Here is a 10,667-nt window from a genome sequence, read left to right as displayed (position 1 = left end):
GGAATGAGAAAGGTTATTTGTGTGAAGTGACTGGCAAAAGCAAAGGCAAGGAGATATGAGATAGAATAACAGAGACTGGTGACTTGGAATAAAATGAGAAGGACGTGAGTGTAATGGGAGCAGGGAGAAGTGAGGCTAAATAATAGGTAAGAACTAGAGAACAAAAGGCTATATGTGTCTCCCTAGAGTTTAGGTTGTCCAGAAACAAATGAAGAGTCATTAAACACTTTGAACAGGAGAATGACAAGGAATCTCCATCTTCACTAGTATAGAGAGGCTGCACTGAGGATAGGGTGGGGGCATGAAAGTTGCTTAGGTGAGACCTGCAAGTACAGTGTGCTCAAATTAAGCTAGAATTCATTCTAATACGACTTCTGATAAGGGCTTTTCTTCTTTTTTCTAGAGGTGTTTTCTAATATTTGATATAGTTCTATAGTTATTCCATTAACTTTATCCTATTATCATTTCCTAGAGTTGATGAATGATATCACTTTCCTTTTGCACTTCACAATGTTTCATATAGGGCTTTGCCTCTAGTAAATGTAAATGGTAATACCTAAACCAGGAATTAATTGTAGAAGAGCTCAGCTGATGAAAATCATGAACTGGGCCTGGAATGGTGTGATGGTTAAGTTCAGGGGTCAACTTGGTTTGGTCAAGCAAGCACTAGCCTGATTGTTATTGTGAATATATTTTGTGGATTGTAATCAGTAAGTTGATTGCATCTATGGTTGCGTACATCTACAATCAACTAAGGAGATATTTCATCCAATCAGCCGAGTGCCTTAAAAGGAGAACTGGTGATTTCTGTAGTCAAAAGGAAGAATTTCCTTCTCTACTTTGGTTAACCAGCTTCTCTTGGGTAATTCATCAAAAACTTTCATTGGCATTATCAGCTTGCAGACTTCCTACAGAATTCAGACTTGCCCATCCCCATAGTTTCTTAAGCTAATTCCTATATGAATTATAATGTATATAATATATCCTGCTGGGTTTTTTTCTCTGGATAATCTTAATACAGATTGGTTAGCAATTTCCTCTGTGGAAGCATAACATAAATGCTATTATAGAGTCACAGTGGTAGAAGGGCAGAGCGGCATGCTCAACTCTGCAGACAGGAGTTTGAAGCTGCACTGATTAAACAATATTTCAACTGGATCTAGAACAAGGAAGCAGAAAAGAAAAACTGTACAAAACCATTCTGAATGGGCATTACATAATTCTTGACCAGAGCACAGATAAGAAGTGCACCTGAAATTTGGGTGAGTGTGGAAGGAGTAGAAAGATCAGGCTAAAAAAAAGGGCAATGGATGTGAAAGGCCTTGAAAACCAAGCTATGTTTATCTATGTTTTCAATAGTATATTCAGTATTGAGTTATTTTGTTTACCAACTCTTATGTCTTAGCATAGAGTAAGAGGAAATTAGCTCAGGCTAAAATATTGGAGGAAATAGATAGTTATTAGAAAACTGATTTGTCTGAAACAAGCAATGTATTCAGAAGGTAGAGTCAATAATTTACATAAAGGGTTTGAGAATATTGTAATGGTTAGACCTCTGTCTAAAAATATCTCCCTCTCCAATCACTTACCCAAACTAAAATCTCAGCATCATAGATTCAGTCTCATAGATTAACAAGTGTCCTCATTTAAAATACAAATAGGACTAAAGAATTATAGACACTGAGCTGGAAATTACCACTAAACCATCTAAACCAGCCCTCACTCTCCACCTAGTGCATGAGTTCCTTGAATATGTGAACAACTTTAGTGACAGGGAATTAAGTCACATCCTGGATTTTATTCCATTTTGAACAAACTTCTTCCCTCTCTGGAGCCTCCTGGTGTCCATTTCCTCTTCCACAAGAAAGGTTGTGCTGGTTTTCATTTCCTATGTCAATTCCAGTCCGTTGGTGTGGCTGATCTGGAGTTATTATGCCAAGCAGGATTCTGAAACTGCATCCAGATTTATCAAGGCAGAAGGCCTGATTCAATGGCTATGTCTGCCAGGGATGCTGGAGGGGGAAGTAGCAATTTACATGTCATATATTTTCATTCCAATCTGAGAGTATTTAAAGACAGCTATAATAGCTCTACCACCTGTATATTAAATCGTTCCCACATAAACACCTGGCACATAGAAGAATCTTAATAGAAGTCTTTTGGGTATATTTCAAGACATTTTTCCAGCCCCTATACATCATTTTTCTTGGATACCCTGGACATCTACCTTAAAACTATGTGTCTCCTTTTCCACTGCACTATCAGCTATTGGATTTTAGGACAGGGTTCTCCATCTGTTCCTGTTAAATTTCATCTGATTAGATTTAGCTTGTTTCAGCATATCAAAAGAAATTCGCTTGTGAGAACATTCTGGGACATTAGGAGGTTCATAAACTTATATAAGACAGTGGATTGATGTAAAAAAATTCCTAAAGCAATATAAAAATGCACCGGAGGATATAGGAATGACAAAAGGAGGTAATAAGCTGACTCGAAAAGAAAAAACCACTTGTCTCCTAAATGATGTTTGAAATTCTACTTACCTTTCAAGATCTACCCCAAAGTCAATTCTTCATGAAAAATTTCCCAATTATTCCAATTTTAATGACTCATCCCCACAGCAGTTTGTAGATACCTAATTCTCTGGCTCTTGTCATTTCATGAGTTTTATTTCTTTCTGTCTCTTTCCCTAGTTTATAAGATCTTAGGCCAGATTATTTGAAAAAGACACTGAGATGGAGAATCTTATTCAGTCATTTGTCGAGGAAGTACTCTTGGCTGAATCTGTAAAGGAGAGAGGAAAGCAGACTATGACAGCAAGAGAAGCTAGACCAAGAGGTGGGTTCAGCTGAAATTTGGGTTCCTGGTAGAACTCTGGAATTTTTTCACCCCCTTATCAGTTTGTTACTAGTTTCAGGCTTCCGGCAAAAGAGTTAGAAGGAAGAAGGGAATTCTCAGGAAAAGGATGCAGCAGCCAGTATTCACAGCAGTTCAGGTTGGGTATCCCATCCGGGTAAAGAGGATCTCGGTGGGGCACCAGCAATATCTGCTATAGTTTCCCTCCAGAACCAAACATGATGTCTTATCCAAAATCAGGATACAATAAATGTTTGCTGATCTGCATGTTAAAAAAAGTTCAGTCAAAAAACCAACATTTCTGTTCACCAAAATTTATATAATTGGACCAATTTATTTCGCTGTTAAGATGATGCAACTAGGGCATCTGTCTACCACATGGGAGGTCTGCGGTTCAAACCCTGGGCCTCCTTGACCCGTGTGGAGCTGGCCCATGCACAGTGCTGATGCGCGCAAGGAGTGCCATGCCACTCAGGGGTGTCCCCCACGTGGGGGAGCCCCGTGTGCAAGGAGTGTGCCCGTAAGGAGAGCTGCCCAGCACAAAAGAAAGTGCAGCCTGCCTAGGAATGGTGCCACACACACGGAGAGCTGACACAACAAGATGACACAACAAAAGAAACACAGATTCCCGTGCCGCTGACAACAACAAAAGCGGACAAAGAAGAAGAAGCAGCAAATAGACACAGAGAACAGACAACCGGGGTGGGGAAGGAAGAGGAGAGAAATAAATAAAATAAATAAATCTTAAAAAAAAAAAAGATGATGGAACTAATGATGGCATTAATTGGATTTTTATTTGTTCTTAAAGCCGTAGAAGGAATACAAAATTTACTAGGATGTCATATAACTCTAACACTCAAGTTATTTGGTGAAAGCAATTTTATGGAACTTTTAGCCTATGATATATTTCTTTGGCTTTTATTCAATATAGGAAAAGTAGGATTTGCATTGATTACCTGTAGAAAAGAGTTATAAGAAGAAAATACTGTTATAAAAAGAAAGCTACTTGTGACTTTTTAAAAAAATTTTGAGAGAATTCTCCAACTAAAATTCTATTGCCAAATTTTAAAAGTTTTTATTTTGAAAGTGTATTAAGCTTACAGAAAAGTTTCAAGTACAATACAAAGAGATTTTTTCTTTTCTGAGCCATTTGAGAGTAAGTTACCAACATGATGCCCTAACAGCTCTGTATACGTTTAATATGAATTTCCAACAAATAAGTACAACCTGCTATATAATTACAATACAGCAATCAAAATTACGAAACTGACTGATTAATTACTACCAATTCAGTTTTCCCCTATTGTTCCAGTGATGTCCGCATCACACACTATTCACTTGTCATGTTCCTTTTGTCTATTTCAATCCAGAACAGTTCTTTAGTCTTTTGGTGAGATTTGTGACTTCAGCAATTTTGAAGATTATAAACAAATATGTTTGAGATGTACCTCAGCGTGGGTTTTCCTAATGTTTCTTCATGATTAGATCCAGGCAATACAGGTTTGGCAGGAACATCACAGAATAAGTACTGTGTTCTCATTACATACTTTTAGGTGATAACAAGATTTCAATTTTCAATTTGTTCCATTACTGAAAATATTAATTTTGATTACTTAGCCTGTCAGGCTTCTTTTCCACTGCAGAATTATTCCTTCTTTTAATTTTTTATCTTTGTGTCGTATAGTTTGATGGACTTTAAAAAAAAATTCTACTCTATTATCATATATATATATGTATATATATATATACCCTGACATTTTCCCTTTTATCCACATTCATTATCCACATTCATATATATATTTCTCTGCTGTTAATTATGTTTACAATGTTGTGCTACCATCATCACCATTCATTACCAAGACATTTCCATCATTCCAAATAGGAGGTCCATACATTTTAAGCCTTAAGTTCCTATTTCCTATCCCCATCCCATACAGTGGTAACCTATAATCTAGATTCTGTCTATCTCTTGCTTACTCTAATTATTAAGTATCAATGAGATCATTAAATATTTGTCCATTTGTGTCTGGCTTATTTCACTCAACATAATATTGTCAAGGTTCATCCATTTTTTTGCATTTATCATAACTTCATTCTATTTTATGGATGAATAATATTCCATTGTACATATACACCACATTTTCTTTACCCATTCATTAGTTGATGGATATTTAGGTTGCTTCCATCTTTTGGCTGTTGTGAATAGTGCTGCAATGAATATTGGTATGTAAAAACTGTTCAAGTCCCTCCCTGCTTTCAATTCTTTTGAAAAAGGATTGCCAGGTCATATGGCAATTCTATACTCAATTTTCTGAGGAACCACCAAACTGTCTTCCACAGCAACTGCACCATATTACATTCCCACCAGCAATGAATAAGCGTCCCTACATATCTGCATAATTTTCTGTTTATAATAGAAGTCATTTTAGTGGATGTGAAATGGCATCTCATTGTGGTTTTGATTCGCATTTCCTTAATAGCTAATGATGTTGACCATCTTTTCATGTGTCTTTTGGTCATTTGTTTATGTTTTTGAAGAGATGTGTATTCAAATCTTTGTCCATTTATTAATTGGGTTGTTTGTCTTTTCGTGGTTGGGTTGAAAGACTTCTGTATATATATATTCTGAATATTAAACTTATTTTGAATTTTTTCATATGTCTTATTTAATTAGTTATTAATTTTTACAGTATTTATTTATTTATTTGTTTTGGGGTTTTTTGTTTTTTAAAAAATATTTTTTTTATTTTTTAAAAGATACTTAGATTACACAAAATGTTACACACAAAAATATAAGGGATTCTCATATACCCTACTCCCCACATCTCCTACCCTTCCCCACATTAACAACTTCTTTCATATATTTTATTACAGACATTGTGAACTTACAAAAAAATCATGGACAGGTATGGAATTTCGATACAGCACCCCTCCATCAGCACACTACATTGTTGTGGAACATTTGTTACATACAATAATATCAGAATATTACCACTAACTGTGATCTATAGCATACATTTGGTATATTTTTTCCATACCCCCTATTATTTACATAGTACATCTTTGTAATTGATGCAAGAATATTATAGTATTGCTGTTAACTATAGGCTACATGTTACATTAATTGTATTTTTCCCATGCTTCTCCACATTTTTATCACCTTGCAGTAGTGATGCACTTTTGTTCTAGTTCATAGAAGGACATTCTTCTCATTTGTACTAGCAACCACAATTCTCATCCACCTCTGGGTTCACAGTGTTACTCAGTTCCTAGTTATTCTCTAGCATTCATTCAATTCACATTTACATCCCTAGACTACCGTTTTCAGCCACAATCCCATTTAAAGACAAGCTAGTTCTATTCACTATAATGTGTTACCATCAACTATATCCTCTTACCCACTTTAATTAAAACGTCCACATATGTTAAGCACCACTAACCTTCTCAGCCCTTGTCTTATCTCCTAATAACCATTGCTCTGGGTTTTAACTCCATGCATTTAATCTTCATATTTATTTCATGTTTGTAAGACCATGCAATATTTGTCTTTTTGTGTCTGCCTTATTTCACTTAAGATAATGTCTTCAATTTCATCCATGATATCATATTTGTCTTAAACTCATTTTTTCTTACAGCAGCATAGTATTCCATTGTATGTATAAACCATATTTTATTATTTTATTTATTCATTCATTGATGGACACAAGGGTTGTTTCCATCTTTTGGCAATTTTGAATAAGGGCCACTATGAACACTGGTGTGCAAGTGTCTGTTAGCATCATCGTTTTCAGTCCTTCTGGATATATTCCTAGTATAGGAATTGCTGGATCATATGACAGTTCATTTTTAGCTTCCTGAGGAACAACCAAACTGTCTTCCACAGAGGTTGCACCATTTCACATTCCTACCAATGATGAAGGAGTGTTCCTATTTTTCCACATCCTCTCCAGCACTTATTACTTTCTGGGTTTTTTTTCATAGTAGCCATTCTTCGTGACATGAAATGATATCTCATTTTAATTTGCATTTTCCTAATAGCTGGTGATATCAAACATTTTTTTCATGTGCCTTTTTTTTAAAGATACATTTATTTATTTACTCTCCCCCTTCCCCCATTGTTTGGGCTTGCTGTCTGCCCTTTGTGACTGTTTGTTGCATGCTCTTCGTGTCTGCTTGTCTTCTTTTAGGAGACACCAGGAACCAAACACAGGACCTCCCATGTGGGAGGGAGGTACCCAGTTGCTTGAGCCATATCTGCTCCCTGCTCGTTGTGTCTCTTGTTGTGTCTCCTGCTGTCTCCTCATTGCATCAGCTCATTGTTTCAGCTCACCATGCCAGCTCATTGCGTCAGCTTGCTGTCTTGCTCGTCTTCTTTAGCAGGCACCAAGAACCAAACCCAGGACCTCCCATGTGAGAGGCAGGCACCCAACTGCTCAAGCCACATCTGCTCCCCCAGAAAGATTTTTTTTTTCAGTGTGACAGTATTTTTGTAGAATCAGAATCAAAGATTAGAATTGGAAGGGAATTTAGAGGTCACCTAGTCCAGTCCCCTCATTTTACAGATAAGGAAACAGCAGAGAGAAGACAAGTGATTCACTGATAAGCATGCAGTTCCTGGGAGCAGCACTGAGATTAGACAGCAGGATTCCTCATTTTCTTCAAGGCTGGATCATTTTCTTTTTTTTTTCTTTTGGTTAGTATTTAATTGCATGGTATATTTTTTTCTATCCATTTTCCTTTTTTTTTTTTTTTGCATTTTTTGGTTTTGTTTTGCTTTAATTAAAGTTAATAGATTACAAGGAATGCTACATTAAAAAACATAAAAAAACAAAAAACATGAGGTTCCCATATAACCCACTCCCCACCCCCCACCTCATCATTTTTGTAAATTGTATTTTTTGAAGATATATACATCACAAAAAAAGTTGCATTAAAAAATATGAGATTCCTGTATACCTCCCACCACCCTGCCCCACTCCTCCCACACCAACAACCTCCCTCATCATTGTGGCACACTCATCACACTTGGTGAACACATTTTGGGGCACTGCTGCACTACACAGATAATAGTTTACCCTTTAGTTCACACTCTCCCCCATTACATTCAGTGAGTTATGGCAGGATATATAAAGTCCATCATCTGACTCTGCAATATCCTTTAAGACAACTTGAAATCCCAAAAAAGCCCCCACATCACATCTCTTCTACCCTCTCCCTGCCCTCAGCAACCACTGTGGCCACTTTCTCCACTTCAATACTAAAATTTCTTCTATTACTCATCACAATAGTGTTTTAGTAGAATATCAGTATGTCCACACTAGTTCCTATTTTATTCCTCCATTCTGACGACCCTGGGATGGTGTTGTCCTCCCCACCTCTAGATCAAAAGGGGGTTTAAGTTCTACATGGATGATGGAAGCAATTCCTCTGATTACAGTTGTAGGCACTCTTGATTCCCTGATGTGGTAGCTGACCATCTTCACATCCCTGTTAGCTGACCTGGGTAAGACCAACGAACCAGAAAGTAGGAGTCGCCACTCTGCTGAGGCTCAGGGCCCAGCTGGCACATAGGCAGTCCAGAGATTCAAGCCTCCTGAGTATTTTCATGTGCTTTTTGGCCATTTGTATTTCCTCTTTGGAGAAATGTCTATTTAGGTCTTTTGTCCATTTTTAAATTGGATTGCTTGCTCTTTTATTGTTAAGCTGTAAGACCTCTTTTATGGAATGGAAATTAAACCCTTATTGGTTACGTGATTTCCAAATATTTTCTCCCATTGAGTGGGCTGCCTTTCCACCTTCTTGAGGAAGTCCTTTGAATGGCCAGTGTTTAAGTCTGAGGAGGTTCCATTTATTTGTGTTTTCTTTTGTTGCTCATACTTTCAGTGTAAGGTTTAAGAATCCACTACCAGCCACCAGGTCTTGAAGATATTTTCCTACATTTTCCTTTGGGAGTTTTATGGTAGTAGATTTTATAGTTAGGTCTTTGATCCAGTTTGAGTTAATTTTTGTGTAAGGTATGAGATAGGGATCCTCATTCCTTCTTTTGGCTATGGATATCCAGTTCTCCCAGTTCCATTTGTTGAATAGACTGTTCTGCTCCAGTTGGGTTGTTTTGACAGCCTTGTTAAAAATCACTTGACTATAGATGTGAGAGACTGTTTCTGAACCATCAATTCAGTTCCATTGTTCTATGTGCCTATTTTTATGCCGGAACCATGCTGTTTTTACCACTGTAGCTAGGTAATGTGATTTAAAGTCTGGCAGTGAGAGTCCGACAACTTTATTCTTTGTTTTTAAGATGTTTCTGGCTATTCAGGGCCCCTTACCCTTCTGAATAAATTTGATAAGTGAGTTTTCCATTTCTTTAAAAAATACTGGTGGAATTTTTATCAGAATTGCATTGAATCTGTATACCTATTTAGGTAGAATTGACATCTTAATGATATAATAATTTTAATATTTAGTCTTCCAGTCCTTAAGCATCGAATGTTCTTCCATTTATTTAGGTCTCCTTGTTTTAAATTTCTTTTAGCAATGCATTGTACTTTTCTGAATACAAGTGCTTTACATCCTTGAATAAGTTTATTCCTATTTGATTCTTTCAGTTGCTGTTGTAATTGGAATTTTTTCCCTGACTTCCTCCTCAGATTGTACATTACTAGTGTATAGAAACACTATTGCATTTTGTGTATTAATCTTTATCCTGCCACTCTGCTGAAATCATTAATTACCTCTAGCAGCTTTGATATAGATATTTCAGGACCATTTTGGTATAGGATTATATCATCTGTGAATAGCAAAAGTTTACTTCTTCCTTCTCAATTTGGATGCATTTTTTTTTCCTTGCCTAATTGCTCTAGCTAGAACATCTAGTACTATACTTAACAACAGTGGTGGCCAGGGGCATCCTTGCCTTGTTCCTGATTGAAGGTGGCCAGTTGGGGGCACCACGGGGGAGCCACGCAGTGAGGCGGCTCATGGACCGGTTCCGCCGGGGAAGAGGGCCTTCCTCACGCTGCCAGCATGGATACGGGTTGTCGGGGTGACTCTCTGCCTTGCTCCAGGAACCGCCGCTGGGGCAGCAAACCAGCTGCGGTGAAGAGGACCGCGATACGAACTCATGCAAACACTGGCCAGAAGAAGCAGGAGACTTTATTGACAGAGACGGGAGAGCCAGGGCACGCAAGCTCATGCATGATCTGCGGGCGAGTTTGGGGAAGAGGAAGGGAAGGAGGGATATCCAGGGCAAATGTGGAAGTGGCGTATGATTGGTCGGGCCAGCAGGATGTCCATATATGGTAGTTTAGGGGCTTGTCAGTCAAGCTGGTAAGGCGCATGCACCTTGTCCTTGCCCCATGACTCAGCACTCATGACTCAGCACCGATGACTCAGCGCCATGATTCAGCACTGTGATGGTGCCCAGGCCCACAGCATGGCCTAGGCTCCCTTTACCTGATCTCATCAGGGAAGCTTTCAGTCTTTCACCATTGATTGCAATGTTAGCTGTGGGTTTTCATATATACCCTTTATCATGTTGAATAAGTTTCCTTCAATTCCTATGTTGTTTAGTATTTTTTTATCAAAAAAAAAAAGGTGCTGTATTTTTGTCAGATGACTTTTCTGCATTAACTGATAGGATCATGTGATTTTTCTTCTTTGATTTAATAATGTGGTGTATTATGCTGATTTATATATTTTCTTGTGTTGAACCATCCTTACATGTCTAGTATAAACCCACTTGATCATGATGAATAATTCTTTTAATGTGTGGTTAGCGAGTATTTTGTTGAGGATTTTTCCATTCTATCATG

The sequence above is a fragment of the Dasypus novemcinctus genome, chromosome 13, assembly GCF_030445035.2.
Source record: "Dasypus novemcinctus isolate mDasNov1 chromosome 13, mDasNov1.1.hap2, whole genome shotgun sequence".
Classification (NCBI taxonomy): domain Eukaryota; kingdom Metazoa; phylum Chordata; class Mammalia; order Cingulata; family Dasypodidae; genus Dasypus; species Dasypus novemcinctus.
Note: the sequence above shows the minus strand (reverse complement) of the source record.